General features: G+C 49.2%; 1 protein-coding gene across 1 annotated transcript in view; it reads left to right on the forward strand.

Annotated features, from left to right (window-relative positions):
- Window positions 1-16,013, forward strand: part of LOC137655809 (glutamate receptor ionotropic, kainate 2-like) — a 360,856-nt gene that overhangs the window by 53,874 nt on the left and 290,969 nt on the right. The window lies entirely within an intron of this gene.

Below are 16,013 nucleotides of genomic sequence, written 5' to 3' on the forward strand. Positions count from 1 at the left end.
GAGAAAAATTGTTTACCCTTTTTTTTTTTAATCTCTCTGGATTTTCCATAGAGAGAAGATGGCCGACCCTTCCCTCAGTGTACGGAAGTGAGTTAAAGGCTTTTAGTTTTTAGTAATTATTTTATCACTTTATAAATTATTGTTGATATTTATAGATTTACCTCTATATTTTTATATCTCACCCGCCTTTATTAGGCCTCTTCGATTCTCTTTCCATTTATACTAAACACCGAGATAAATTTTATATTTTTGTTTATAAGCGACCTATGCCTATTCTTTGTAGGCGGTACTGACTTGGAAAACGAAGTTGTTAACGTTAAGCCCATTTAACTTTTATATTTTATATTTGTTTAGATCAGTGGTTCCCAAACTATCTTACCTGACGCCCCCTTTTTGCTTCCAGTAGACCCGTACGCCCCCACTCCTCTCTTTTATTTTATATGAAATGATTCTTACATTTATTTCTTACCATTGTACAGGAAAGCAAATTTCTGTTTGTATAACATTTTAATAATGAAAGCCCCTCAAACAAATAATAGTACATTCCAGTAACTAAAAACAAAACAATTGGTTCAAAGTGAGCATAAAAAAGTTTGATCATTAGCAAATTGGCAAAATTGAGTTGCAATTTTTAAGAATAGATAATTTGAAAACATGGCATATAATATCTGGAAATACTTATGAGACTAAGGCACAATTTCTGGTCAAATTTAGTGAGATGGATGCATGTATGTAATGACATATTTGTTCTTTTAATGATTTTATTGAACAAGTAATTTCGAGCAGATGACTTCACGCCCCCCTTGTATCGTCCTCACGCTCCCCTAGCGGGGCGTGCTCCCCAGTTTGGGAAACACTGGTTTAGATTGATGAGATGAATATTTTTAGAAAATATTTTAAGTTATTTTTTTTTTTTTTTGTCTTTTAAAATTTATTTGTTCCGTAACCGAAATACAAACCACGCTATTTACATTGGGTTTACCTTTCGGCGTAGCTGAAATGGCGAGCCATTAGAATTTAACGAGGGTGTATTACCCCCGCGCTAGTTAGCAGGGGAGTAGGGGAGTGGTAGCTAGCTACCCCTCCCCCCCTCACACACCGGTGAACTGCCCCACTTCACTTTTGGCTCGGACATGGACAGACGTCTCTGTCTTTGTCCTCGCTTGGCAGCCATTGTTTGTTTTGTCTTTACTTTATCACTTACTTTTCTTTTACTCAATATATATGTAAACATTTTTGGGCTCAAGCCATGACGTCCTGATGGAAGGTTCCTTTTGGTAGCTTCCTTGGGTATATTAACTACAAGGATATTCCCAGAGAATTAAACCACAGGTTATCACAGAATTCTTACTTCTGGTGCGAGTATCCTAAAGGTTTCCCTTTAAGACATCGTATATCAACAGGGGACGCATGTATTAACACGCCACATAGCTATCTGCACCCCATATAGAGTTAACACTTCGATATGGAAAGGTGGAGAATAACTGGGGAGCCGTTCCACAGTTACACTCGTCCGTGGCTACTTTTGACGTCACGTCCGTCCCCATCCTTCTGCTTGTAGCTACCTTGCATAGACGGATTTCCCCCTTGTGCGATTTTTATCGACTTGCATCTCCATTATGTCGCTACCTTCTGCCTCGCTTTCTTCTGGAAAGTTGAGTACCAGGTCCCAGTATTGTTTAAATAAGCTCTGGCCGTAAAGTAACTTATACTTTTCGTAATATTTCGTGTTTTGTGGCGGAGCTGTGCTGCTACCGGACACGCCATTTTATGGCGTCTCTGTTCTCTTGCATGCCTTGTTTAGCTAGTCAGAACAGCCCTTTCCGGCCTCTTAAATAATTGATATTGTTAGTTATTTAGTCTTCATAGCTAGGAACTTCATATATCGTGTGTTAACGCTCTATTATCCGGTCATCGCCTGACCCCATACTAGATTGCTAGCTTAGCCCCTAGGCTAGATTGCCTAGCTCTTGTGTTCATGCATGATATATTCCAGTGATCCTAGGTTAAGTTATGAAGATAGTGGCATTATTTATCATACTGTTAACTGTGATGCAAGTGTTTTTCGCCTTCAGGGACCATATAGGGGACCGGTTTGATTGCGTACCTTTCTAACCTAACCTAAATGTAGGAACCCCTATATGCTCCCTTCATCCCCTGCCTACAGGCATTCCCTCTGTGTGGCCATGCTCCCCCTTTTATATAGGGGAATCGTGTCCACAATCAGAGTAATTATCGCTTCTCTGTCTACCTTAAGGGAATGATCCCCCCTTAGGGTTGCGACCGAGAAAGAGGAACGACTCTGTCCTTCCTCAGTTGCTTATGGTTAGGTTACTTACCCTTCCATGCAACTTGCGATGTGTCTTTCAGCCTACCTAGCTTGGGATTTAACACTCCTTATCTAGGTTAGGCCTTGGGGGGGGGGGGCGCCTAGTTCTGTACTGTTATAGTTTGAGACGGTACTCTTGCACCGTTCTCATTCTGGTTACCTACCCTTGGCTAGGGAGCGTCCTCCCTTCCTTGGTGGCCGTTCTTGTACAGAGCCTCCCCTATGGAAGACCCCTCTTCTTCTCCCTCCCCACCTATCCCTTGGTGTAGACTAGCCTATACATAGGCTGGCCTATACACATCTGTCCCTAGTCCTACAACTCCTCCCTTGGGTGGAGTGATAGGGCTATCTTGATCTCCTGTTGAGCAGGCCGCTTTGGTACATATACCCTTCATAGCGTCCTATGGGGTTAGCCACTGGCAGCGATTTGTCCAACAGGGGTTCCCCCCTCTTGAGTGTACCCTAACCCTCCCTTGGGTTACCCTGGCACCCGGCCGACTGCCGGCCCCCTGCCATTGGATGCTAGGACCCACTCCTATCATGGGTACACTCCCTCAGGAGGGATGCCAGAGGGGTATGTGATCTTACCCCTCCAATCCCTCCTTATCTGTCTCTCTATCTACCCTGGTGCCGGTCCCTTGCCGCCTCGACTGCCAGCGATACCGCCCTACCCTTGGTGACACACTCATGAGATACCCTCCCTCCCCTAAGTCGCCAGCCTTCCGTGTGCCGGAGGGCTGCCGCCTTCCGTCGGCATACAGCCGATGGCCCACCCCTCTATTACCTAGTTTCGGTTGTCCGACCTTCGGGCCGGCCTCCGGCGTGCCGACATTGATTGCCGGCGGTCTGGGTATTCTATCAAATTCCGCCAAGTTGGTATTATGCTTAGATCCTCAATGTGTCTGCCTTAATGCCTTATACCCTTCTGGAGCGGCCTCCGGCGTGCCGCCGGTCTGCCGGCGCCCTCCGGAATCACCAAGGGACTTGCACCCCTTCTACTACCTGTCGACTACATGCCGACAGCCCTACACTGCAGCCAGATGGCTTGGCCACTCCGATAGATAGGTATTGTCTTACCATTCTACTAGTGGCTGTGCTGTCTTCTTGCACATTACAAATTTCCAGCATACTCTGTGTGTCTTAGCACGGTCGGTTGCCGGAACCTAGATCTATACGGGGTCTCCTACTACCCCTTTAACCTAGGGATCTGAGTGGTCTCAGTTCCTGATACACCTCGCAGGTAATCTCTGCTAGACCTTAGCTTCTACCCACCACGGTGATCCATGAGGATTTCCGTTTTGTGTCCTTCGGTCACAAATGAAATTGCCTATTGATAAGGTTACGGTAACCGACTGAGCGGGATTCACAAGTATGTGTCTATCTACTTTCCTTTTCCCGCTCCTCTTCTCAAACATTACAATATTCATGAATTATTTAATGTTAAGTGAAAGTTTAACTACTTAAAATTTAACTTTAGAGTAATGTAAGTCATTCTTATGCCTTCCATATACTCATGATCTCTTTCTTTTACAGGAGGAGTATATGAAGTGTGACCACAACTTCTGTGGAGTGAAGCGCCCGGACTTCTACGGGCACAAGGCGTGTCGGACCCACGCCCCCTGCGCCGCCAAGAAAGGCGACCTGAAATATTGGGACCCGCAGCACTGTACAGTCTGCAAGAGTCGTCTGGTCGAAACGTTCGACGATCCTCCTTCAGCGGAGGTAAGGGACAACGCTCGAGAGAAGCTACGCAAGTGGGTGCGTGGCTTCCAGAAGAACGCCACCGGACCGTATCTCGCTACCGAAGATTTGAGGGCCTTGCTATTCCCGAAGGCATCAAAAGACTCAGTGGTCCCTAGTGATCAGATTCCTACCGTCCAGATAGTGGTGGAACCTGATGTGGTCATGGCCCACTCCATGCATGAGTGCCGTCTAGATTCCGACAACATGGAAAGTTTGTCGGAAGTGTCGGAGACTACGGAGAGGAACCTCATGGGCGAGGAGCTCGACTATGAGGAAGATCAGGTGGAATACCCTGATTCGGAGCATGAGGTCGCTCCCGCTTGTACCCCTGCACCAACTCCTACACCGACTGAGGAATCACTTCCTTCAACATCCGCTACCCCGGACTCCATCCCATCTGGCACTCAGGAGATCTTCAAGATGCTTGAAGCTCTCATGGATAAGAAACTTCGCGAGACTCATGAGCTTTTCAAGTCCAACCTCGGAAGTTCTAAGCAACCGAAAAGGATTTCGGTTAAGGACCCCCCTGCCTGCTCGGATACTAACCCATGGAGGTGTGCCGAGCACATGCCGATCACCACGGGCAAGATCTTCATCAGCGAGAAGGTCGGCTCGATCGCGTTGGAAGAAGTGGAGTTCTTCCCGAACTTTGAGGCTTACCCGGACTGTTACGTCCGACTCAGGTCCGAACCCGCCTTTAAAGAAGAGACCGAACCGAAGGAGGTTATTGTGTTCGATCTCTCGAAGGCCCAGGCTATGCTAGCCAACGCGGTGAAAAGTAGGGGCTTCACCAATTCAAAAATGCCGGCGCTTAGTAAAAAGCACCCGACCTTCGTCGCACGGGACAATGCGACCTTCCCCTTTCTTGAAAAGGCCTTCACTGCGGTACAGAAAGCAGTGGAAGAAGGGAAACCTTGCCCTGTACTGGAGGAGTGCAGGCCCTTCTCCCTGACTACTCCCCCTGATGATGGGCACTGGAAAGACGTCCAGTCGACCTTCATAGTAGGGAAGCTAGAGTCTGACGTTGCTGGTCGTCAGTTTAACGAGGACCTCCCAAAACTCAACGATCACCTCCTTCGTAGGGAACATGATACGAAGGAAAGGCTTGCCGCATCTATGTCCCTCCAGGTACAGCTTGAAGTCATGGCTGGTGACACTAGGGTCCCAGACTTCTACAGGGTCCTTGCCAAAACACATCTGGCAACGGTCGTGAAGGATCTGTACAGCTTCACTAGGGCTCGTAGAGCCTGTCGTGAAATCGTGTTCGCAAGTGCTACAGTGAGACACGAACCCCGGTGGCTGATTTCCTCCAACATCTGGGGTAAACACCTCTTTCCTTCCTCCCTAGTGAAAGAGATCACCGACAAAGCCGCCACGGAGAACAGGAACCTTCTCCATAAGTGGGGCATGTCGAAGAAAAGGAAATCCTCTCAGGACGACGGCCCTCAACCTAAGAGGAAACCCACGAAGCCAAAACCCCTGCAACGTCAACAGAGACGGCAGTTTCCGGGTTCCGCTACTCCCCAAGTGGCAGCTCAGCCACAACAGACCTTTCAGCTGGTCACCCAACCGGTCCTGTCACAGTCACCGGTCTTCACCCCTGCATTTGAGCAGCAATCCACTACCTTTCGTCCCAAAGGTAGAGGCTCAAGCAGAGGCTCAGGCAGAGATGCGTCTCGCCGTCCCTCCGGAGGCAGAGGAGGAAGGGGAGCTAGCGGCCGAGGTAGCAAACCCTCGGGAAGCCAGAAGCAATGAAGTGCTTCCGGTGGGAGGAAGACTCCGCCAATTGCAGGATCGTTGGACCTTCGATCCCTGGGCACACAGCATCGTCAAGAAGGGACTAGGCTGGAGCTGGACTCAACCACCCCCAACCTTCCAGCAATTCTTCCAACAGTCAACCCCCCTCCTGGAAGAATATGTCCTAGAACTCTTGAACAAGAAGGTGATAAGGAGGGTAAAGTCAACCAGGTTCTAAGGCGTCCCCAAGAAGGACTCCGACAAACTCAGAGTCATTCTAGACTTATCCCCCCTCAACAAGTTTATTGCGAACAACAAGTTCAAGATGCTGACTCTTCAACAAATACGGACCCTTCTGCCTCGAGGGTCCTACACGGTCTCGATAGACCTGGCGGATGCCTACTGGCACGTTCCAATGAACCATCACGCTTCCTCCTACCTAGGATTTCGACTCCAAAGGAAAAGCTACGCTTTCAGGGCCATGCCCTTCGGGCTCAACGTGGCCCCACGGATCTTCACCAAGCTGGCAGACGCCATCGTTCAACAGCTCCGCCTCCGCGGCGTCCAGGTGATGGCCTACCTAGACGACCGGCTGGTCTGGGTGACATCGCCCGAAGATTGTGTACGATCCTGCAACAGTCACCCAGTTCCTAGAACACCTGGGATTCAAGATAAACACCAAGAAATCTCGCCTCTCTCCAGCTCAGAAGTTCCAATGGTTAGGAATCCATTGGGATCTTCAGTCACACCGCCTTTCCATCCCACAGAAGAAAAGGAAGGAAATAGCAGGGTCTGTCAAAAAACTGCTGAAATCCAAAAGGATCTCAAGACGACAGCAGGAACAAGTTCTAGGCTCTCTTCAGTTCGCCTCTGTGACAAACCCAGTGCTTCGTGCATAGCTAAAGGATGCCGCGGGAGTCTGGAGACGTTCTGCATCCATCACTCGAAGAGACCTCAAGAGACGGCTCCCAAACAGACTTCGGTTACTCTTAAAGCCGTGGTCGGAAGCAAAGGCCCTGAAAAGGTCCATTCCTCTTCAACACCCACCTCCATCACTCAACATCCACACGGACGCTTCGCTGGAGGGTTGGGGAGGTCACTCCCACCAACAACAGGCTCAAGGGACATGGTCTCCCCTATTCAAGATGTTTCACATCAACATCTTGGAGGCCATGGCGGTCCTTCTCACTCTGAAGAAACTCTCTCCGCCTCCCTCGATCCACATCCGTCTGACTCTGGACAACTCGGTGGTAGTCAGATGTCTCAATCGTCAGGGCTCAAGATCGCCCCAGATAAATCAGGTGCTTCTTCCAATCTTCCACCTGGCAGAAAAGAAGAAATGGCACCTGTCTGCAGTTCACCTACAAGGATTCCGCAACGTGACGGCGGACGCTCTATCACGGACAAGCCCGATAGAGTCGGAATGGTCTGTAGACGCAAGATAATTTTCCTTCATCTCTCGCCAAGTCCCGGAACTTCAGATCGATCTCTTCGCAACGAGCGACAACAATCAACTTCCTCGTTATGTGGCCCCGTACGAGGACCCCAAGGCAGAAGCAGTGGATGCCATGTCACTGGATTGGAACAGATGGTCCAGGATATACCTGTTCCCTCCCACCAACCTTCTGCTGAAAGTCCTCTCCAAACTGAGAACCTTCAACGGGACAGCGGCCCTAGTGGCTCCCAAGTGGCCCCGGAGCAATTGGTACCCCCTGGTCCTGGAGCTGCAGCCCAAGCTGATCCCCCTCCCGGGCCCAGTTCTCTCTCAGCAAGTACAGAAGTCGACTGTCTTCGCTTCATCACTGAAAGTCAGGGACCTTCATCTCATGATTTTCTCTCCCTAGCCGCAAAGAAAAGGTTTGGGATCTCGAAGAAAAGTCTAGACTTCCTCGAGGAATATAAGACCGAATCCACACGACGACAATACGAATCATCCTGGAGAAAGTGGGTCTCGTTCGTCAAGGCAAAAAACCCTACGGAAATCACCATTGATTTCTGCATGTCCTTCTTCATTCACCTTCATGGACAAGGCTTAGCAGCCAACACGATTTCTACCTGCAAATCGGCTTTGACTAGACCACTACTGTACGCCTTCCAGATTGATCTGTCCAGCGATATCTTCAATAAACTACCAAAGGCATGAGCTCGACTACGCCCAGCACCTCCGCCAAAACCTATCTCCTGGTCCCTGGACAAGGTGCTCCATTTTGCCTCCAACTTGGACAACGATTCGTGCCCTCTCAAGGATCTGACTCAAAAAGTTATATTCCTTTTTGCTCTCGCCTCGGGAGCCAGAGTCAGCGAAATAGTGGCATTATCAAGAGACGAGGGTCATATCCTGTTTACAGACTCAGGAGAACTTACCCTCTTCCCTGATCCGACGTTTCTCGCGAAAAACGAATTACCCACCAAGAGATGGGGCCCCTGGAGAATCTGCCCCCCTGAAGGAAGATGTCTCTCTATGTCCAGTAGAGAGTCTCAAGGTCTATCTTTGAATAACTTCAGACTTTGGTGGAGGCCAACTCTTCAAAGGAGAAACATCGGGTAGCGACCTGTCACTGAAACAACTAAGAGCGAAAATCACCTACTTCATTCGCAGAGCGGATCCTGACAGTACACCCGCAGGTCACAATCCTAGAAAAGTCGCATCTTCTCTGAATTTCTTCCAGAGTATGGGTTTCGAAAGCCTCAAGAGTTTCACAGGATGGAAATCTTCGCGCGTTTTCTTCAAGCACTACGCGAAGCAAGTGCATGAAGTCAAACATTTCGTGGTAGCCGCAGGTAGTGTTATGAAACCTGCAGCTTAACTCTGCATAGAACAGCGAGTTACTTGGGACTTTACCTCTACGGGTGCCTGTGTTGACCCTCGTGTGATACATAGTGATTTCATGGACACTTAGTGTTTCTCATAGACTGTTCTTTAAAAGGTGAAATGTCATAGACTTCACATGAGTGCCACATGCCTTTTGCATGATGTGTTTTTCCTCTTTTTAAAGACTGACGTTCCTCTGGAACTTGTGGCTTCTAATAATTTGAAATTTCTTTCAGATTCAAGATTGAAGTCTTCTAATTTCTATGTACATTATTTATTATTGTAAATTAACTTTACATCCCTTATTGCATTTATTACTACTATAACCTGCAATTGTGAAATAAAATGTCTATTTTATTACTTGTGCGTCTCTCTTCGCTCCTATTTACACTATGAAATACATGAATGTCATAGTTTCATTTACCCCTTTCTTTTGAAATGAGAAGAATAATATGTTTTGTCTGTATTATATACTCACCTATGCTGTGTAATATTCCTAATTGAATACTTTCTTACGCTATACCTTCGAGACCAGATTGTTCTCTAACCATGGAATATAGTGACTAACCATCACTTATCTATTGTTGAGAATGTTCCTACACGAATATTGACCATTCTGTCTTGTCTCCGAGTCCTTCACGAACTCTCCGCAGGGTGAGTAGTCCTTCGATGACCACTTTGAATTTTGGTATACAGTAACCCGTTGGGACTTCTCTGCCAGGGGGGCCAGGAAGCGGTATCCCCCACGGACCCTCTACCGAGGTCACAGTGCATACCTCTATTCAAAGCCCTTGGCACTTACTCTAATAAGGGGAAATTTTCCATGATACATTGATTCTCTGGTACTCTTCCATCAGGACGTCATGGCTTGAGCCCAAAAAACGGATTTTGAGCGAAGCGAAAAATCTATTTTTGGGTGAGATAGCCATGACGTCCTGATGGACCCTCCCTGCTATTCTAGTCCAGCCTTTCAGGCCCCGCCCTGTCCTGCTGTATCATGGAGATTAGCAAGGAGCTGGCATCAGGATGAGGACGGACGTGACGTCATTTAGCAATGGCGCCCGTTTGTTTACGTTTCGAGAACCAAAAGTAGCCACGGACGAGTGTAACTGTGGAACGGCTCCCCAGTTATTCTCCACCTTTCCATATCGAAGTGTTAACTCTATATGGGGTGCAGATAGCTATGTGGCGTGTTAATACATGCGTCCCCTGTTGATATACGATGTCTTAAAGGGAAACCTTTAGGATACTCGCACCAGAAGTAAGAATTCTGTGATAACCTGTGGTTTAATTCTCTGGGAATATCCTTGTAGTTAATATACCCAAGGAAGCTACCAAAAGGAACCTTCCATCAGGACGTCATGGCTATCTCACCCAAAAATAGATTTTTCGCTTCGCTCAAAATCCATTTTTTTCGTGTTTATGTATATATTTGAGTATAGAAATCAGTAAGTTTCCTTTTCAGAGTTTGTGCTTGTGTGTGTAGTGTACGATATCTCCGTGGAGCCTTCGGCAGTTAGGCCACCATGGTGTAATTTCATGGGTCGCGATCGAGTTTGACTACGGTCTTTCTCTCTCTCTCTCTTTGAGGTCGTTCACCCTTTTACTACGTTACTTTTACTACGTCTGAGTAGCTTCCTTCCCGTGTGGGTGGGGTTGCTACGCCGTATGTTTTGTCTCAATTAGTTTATGAATCTAATTGTATTTGTTGATTTTTCAGCTTTTGTAGAACGATTCCTTTCGGGGTTTTCGTTCTTTCTTTAGTGTTCATTCATTTTTAAATTACATAATTACATAGTTACATAGTTCCATAATTATAATTGTTATAATTCTGTGTTGGTTACAGCTCTCCTTCTGAGAGTGTAAGTGGTTGTGAGGGCACATGTCTGTTGTGTAATTCTTATTTTCCTTTCCCTCGGGATTCCTCTTCGGAGCCTTCCCGGGGGAATGAATGTTAACTAATGATTTTTGTTTTTATTTTTCACAGTTACCGATCTAGTTTCGTCTCTGTAATGTGACAACGGAGTGAGCTGTTTTGTTGAGGCCTGGGGATTTGGCTGTTGCTGCCTCCCCTATAGACCTTCATCAGGGGTGTGTTTCCTTCTCCTGGAAGTACTCCCGTGACGATTGACGTCTCTCCTGTTCATTTTAGAACACTCAGGAGGCTCGCCTCCTTGGGTGGATAACTTTACTTCCGAGGGAAGTTTTCCTGTCCAGGCTTGAATTTTTCCCCTTTTGGGGGGTTCTTCTCTTGCCTTTTTTTTCGTGCGACTATGCTCTTGGTGCTGAGCGGTCGCACCTGCAGTTACGCTCGAGGGGCTGGGCAACTGCAGGAGCCCCTCTTCGGAGGATTGCTCCTTTTAGGTCACTGGCTGACTCGTCTCTTCTACGAAGTGTTTCTCTTTCGTTTGCGATGTAGTGGTTTGCGGACTGTGGCCAGAGGTAGCACCCGATCTGCCTAGTGTCCGAATGCCGACCACAACCCGACGTTCACTACACAACAAATATACAATGGTGTAATACCCAAAAAAAAAGACCTAAGTAACAGGTCAAGAGAACGGAGCTCTGGGCACCACCCCTTGATTTATACTGGGCAAGGGGACCCAGCTTGAACCTTGTTATTTATCATACCTTTCCTTCTCTTGCCTTTGGCTTGCTGATTATAAGTAAAGGTATAAGAACATTACGTGAAAGGGAATATTATAATTAATAAAGGAACACACTGTGGGAGGAAAGAATTATGATAAATTACTGTACTTAAGAGATCTTAAAAAAACAGTGGCTAGGGAAGGGAAACTGTGGTGAGAGTTTCTGAAATTAAATGCTGTAGTATACATAAAAAACAAGAAATGTTTATTTGGAAAAACTAATAGGAATAATATTACAGTATATCAATTAGAATAAATAATCTAAGGAAAAATTAGCATCCCTTACGTAAAACTTCAGCATTCTGGTAACAAAATTAACAAATTACACAATCAAGATTTCCACTGGGGGGACACTCATAAGTGTTCCTATTCAGTACAAGAGTAAAACAGAAACACTCCTAACCGTGTATCTATTTGGGCAAGTACCAGTATGCCATTTCAATAGTTCCAGTTTACTATTAATGTTTATGACACTTAAAAGTTTGTGGTCTTCCGCAAAAAGACGGTTTTAGGCCCCTTTACGTTCACCTGTTTCTGGGGCAAACATTTAAAAAAAACTGTCCATCACTAAGTTCCAGTATGGAATCACCTTTTGTGATCTGGTGATGTGGAGTAACAATATCTTGATCCTTGTTGATGAAATCTTGGATTCGCAAGGTTTTCAACTGTCGAAGCTCTTTTTCAATTGAACTGAGAATACTGTCTGATGTCAAAACTTCTCTAATGACAACATCTTCTAGCTGAGCATTGAAAATTGAGTTCCTATCTTCACCTTCTCCCGTTTCACCCATTTTGAGCAATGCATCATTTATTTCTATCAAACGAGATAATCCCATTTTGCGATACTGTACATTCAATTCCAGGAATGGATTTACTCACTTTTCTATACACTGTTCATTCAGTAGGGTAAAGGAAGTTTATACTAAGCTGATTAACCCTATTCAGTTGTAGGAATCATTATTTTTCTTGTGCCACGTCTTAACTTCTAGTTGCCTCTCTAAAAAAACCCTACAGAGAGTAGGGCGTGCTGCAAATACAAAGGTGGTTAGACAACAGGTAGGACCAAAAAAATATTACAATACTTTCTGTTATACAAAAAAAGTTATATTTATTGCTTGCAAACTATGTAAACCTATTTAAGAAAAATTGAAATCTTTACAGTGAATAAAATGTTATACTGTATTTGGAAAAGGTTTGTATTTTCCCCAACTACTATTGATTTTTTTCACAGCGAGAGAGTACACTCATAGAGACTCCTCTTCGGAGGACTCTTGTGCTGTTGTTGCTGTTGGCCGCCTTCGCCGTAAGGCTCACTGTCCGCTACGTCGTAAGGGCCTCCCGTCTCCCTATAAGGGTGCTAAGAGGTGCCTTTTTGAATCTCTGTATGCAGCCTGCAGCTCCTTCCTCTTTAGATCTCTCCGGGGATCGATCTCCAACGCCTTCTTGACCTTCCGCCCCTGGTGCAGATGGACAGCAGTCTGACCTCGTCTTCAGACGGACAATGGTCCCTTCGGGGCAAAGGGTTGCCTCCCACGGGGGTGCTTCCCTTGCGTGTCAGGGTTCCCCTGCGCGCCCTTCTGCAGTGTTAGCGCACAGGCGCTCTCCTCAGTGTTAGTGCACAGGCGCTCTCCTGCTCGTTAGTGTTCTCCTGATCGCTAGCGCTCTCCTGTTCGCCAGCGCTCTCCTGTTTGCCAGGGCTCTCCTGTTCGCCAGCGCTCTCCTGATGATCATCGCCCACTGCTGTTGTTCCTGTTGTGCGCCCTGCGCGCCATCGGTCTCCTGAGCGCTCTAGATCTCCTGCCCGTCAGAGCGCACTTGCGCTTCCAGTTCCTAATTCGCGCTCAGGATTCCACGCGTCGCCCTTCTGCTCGCCAGCGATCTCCAGCTCGCCAGCGATCTCCAGCTCGCCAGCGATCTCCAGCTCGCCAGCAATCTCCAGCTCGCCAGCGATCTCCAGCTCGCCAGCGACCACTGACGCGTCAACGTTCGCCTGCTCGTCAGCGATCTCCTGCACGTCAATGATCGCCATCGATCTTCCACGCATTTCCGGTCCCCTGGACACCATCAGTAGCGATCTAGCGCTCGCCTGCTGTGGACGATCTCCGGTAGCTGAGTCTTGCCGTAGATCTTCCTCCTGCTCGCCAGCGCTCACCTTTACTTCTGTCCTTCTGTGCGCCAGCTTTCTTCTATCGCCAGCGCACATCTGCATGCCCTTTCCTACCACGCACCAATGGGCGCCAACGGTTTTTCCTGACCGTCCAGGATCGCCTGATTGACAGCTCGCTTCAGCGCTCACCTTCCTGATGCACCTGCGCGCCTTTTGTTTAGCACGATGCGCGCTAACCATCCCTAGTCTCTTACGCGTCAGCGATCGCCTACGCGCCCGAGCGATTCTTCGCCTGCACGCTAGCGTTTTGTTAACGCACCACCGTTTGCCAACTTGCCGTCCCTTGCCAACGCGCCATTGCTTGCCGACGCACCATCGCTTGCCAACGCACCTTCACTCGCCTACGCGCCCGCGCGATTCTTCGCCTGCACGCTAGCGTTTTGTTAACGCACCACCGCTTGCCAACGTGCCGTCGCTTGCCAACGCGCCATTGCTTGCCGACGCACCATCGCTTGCCAACGCACCTTCACTCGCCTACGGGCCATCGCTCGCCAAGACGCGCCATCGCTCGTCAACGCACCATCGCCCGCCTACGCGCCATCGGTCTCCCGACCGCCTGCGCTCACCCGCGCGCCCACGTGCCCGCGCGCCCACGTGCCCGCGCGCCCACGTGCCCGCGCGCCCACGTGCCCGCGCGCCCACGTGCCCGCGCGACCACACGTGCCCGCGCGACCGCACGCCCACGTGCCTGCGCGACCGCACGCCCACGTGCCCGCGCACATGCGCTCCAATGTTAGCCCGCGCGCGAACCAACGGTATTCCATCGGGCGGACCAGCGGTGTTCCGTCGCGCGAAACACCGGTGTTCCGTCGCGCGAACCAACGGTGTTCCGTCGCGCGAACCGACGGTGTTCCGTCGCGCGAACCGACGGTGTTCCGTCGCGCGAACCAACGATGTTCCGTCGCGCGAACCAACTGTGTTCCGTCGCGCGAACCAACTGTGTTCCGTCGCGCGAACCGACGGTGTTCCATCCCGCGAGCCTACGGTGTTCCATCGCGCGAACGCCTGCTCAATTCCTGCAGTATCCATTGCTCGCCTACGGGTCATCGCTCGCCTGTGAACTTTCGGATTCCGACCACCAGCTCTCGCCCTTCCTACCACGCTCGCCCTCCTTCTGCGCTCCCTTGCGCACTTTCGTCTGCGCTCCTGCGTGCCCGCGCATGGGCGCTTCCACGTTCGGCCACGCGCAAACCATTGATTTACCATCGCGTGAGCACCAGGGCAATTGCGACCGCGATTCCCTTCGGGGTTTTGCAACATGGCCAGCCTGGCGAGTCTTCTGGAGCGTATTTCCAGAACATGGTCTTCACCCCGTAAATGCAGAGCATGGCACATGCAAGAGCAGGAAGAATCTTCAGGGAGGTCTGAGCAACATTCTTCTTTTCAGAACCTGGGTTAGCCCTTCCTCGTCATTCCCTGGAAGGGTCTTGCCAGGGAGCTTTCCGTTCGAGATTTCTCCGTCGGGCAAGGGGTGACTGGTTTAGCCCTTCCTCTTCTCCATCTCGTGGAATGGGCTTACCAGGTCCTTTCCCTCCTCGGTTGCGGTACTTTCCTCCTCTCGGGCTCAAGCACCTTGGCGTTTCGTCGCCAAGTTTCGAACTTGCGGGCAAACTCGATGTTAGACCATCTAGACGCAGTGACCGAGGGCTTCCTCTCGGGTGTCTCATCCGTGGATGTCGACAAGCTCAGACACTCTTCCATCCTTGGGAAGAGCTTGTTTGTGCCCAAGGACAGTGACATGGACAGCGGTTGTGCGGAGGAAGTCGACTTCCGTTTTTACTTCTCCAAGGCGCTTTCTTCCAGACCCTGCAGGCCTCCAGCGCCTCTTCTTTTAGCCTCGTCGGCCTAAGTTATCGGACCGGCTACGGCAGCTAAGACAGGGTGTCCAATAGCAGTCCCCTCCTGTCAGGGACAGGTAGCACGGGAGGCTCTCCCGGGGGGGCATAATCCTAGAGGGAGCGGCAGAGTTCACAAACTCTAGGATTGGCAACCCCCCCCTTGCAGGTCTCACGCTGGGAGGATGCCTAAGGTTACTCATCCGGATAACAGCTTCCCGATGCCGATTCCTGCACGATCTCCGTGATCAGCCAAGGATATCGCGCGTCGCTCTTACCATCTCTCCGTCTCTGTCAGCGAATTTAGTGTCACTGAACCTCTATGCCATGGGGTCGGCAAGAGTTTTGTCCGTTGGGCAGAATGATCTATGCCTTAGGAGAAGGTCCTCCATAGCGTCGTCGACGGCTTCACCCCCCGGCTTCTTCAGTCGATCCTTTCTCGTAGGAAAGCATCTGAGACGGGAGTTCCGTCGTCGACCTCTCAGCTCTGATCAAGTTTGTCGAACAAACTTCGTCCAGCGTGGAACAGCAGAATCGATCAGACTGGTAACGAGGCGGCAGGACTCCTTAGGCCCTGGATCGGAAGGACGGGTACTTTGAGTTTCCATTCCATCCATCTTCCAGGAAGCTCGTGGAATTCAGCCTAGATTACAGGTGTTCCTGCTTAAGATGCGGTGTGGCGATCCCGCCGCGGCATCCCAGGTTTTTCCCCAGAGAACTCTCCCTGCTTTCCTCATGGCCG

The sequence above is a fragment of the Palaemon carinicauda genome, chromosome 1, assembly GCF_036898095.1.
Source record: "Palaemon carinicauda isolate YSFRI2023 chromosome 1, ASM3689809v2, whole genome shotgun sequence".
NCBI lineage: Eukaryota > Metazoa > Arthropoda > Malacostraca > Decapoda > Palaemonidae > Palaemon > Palaemon carinicauda.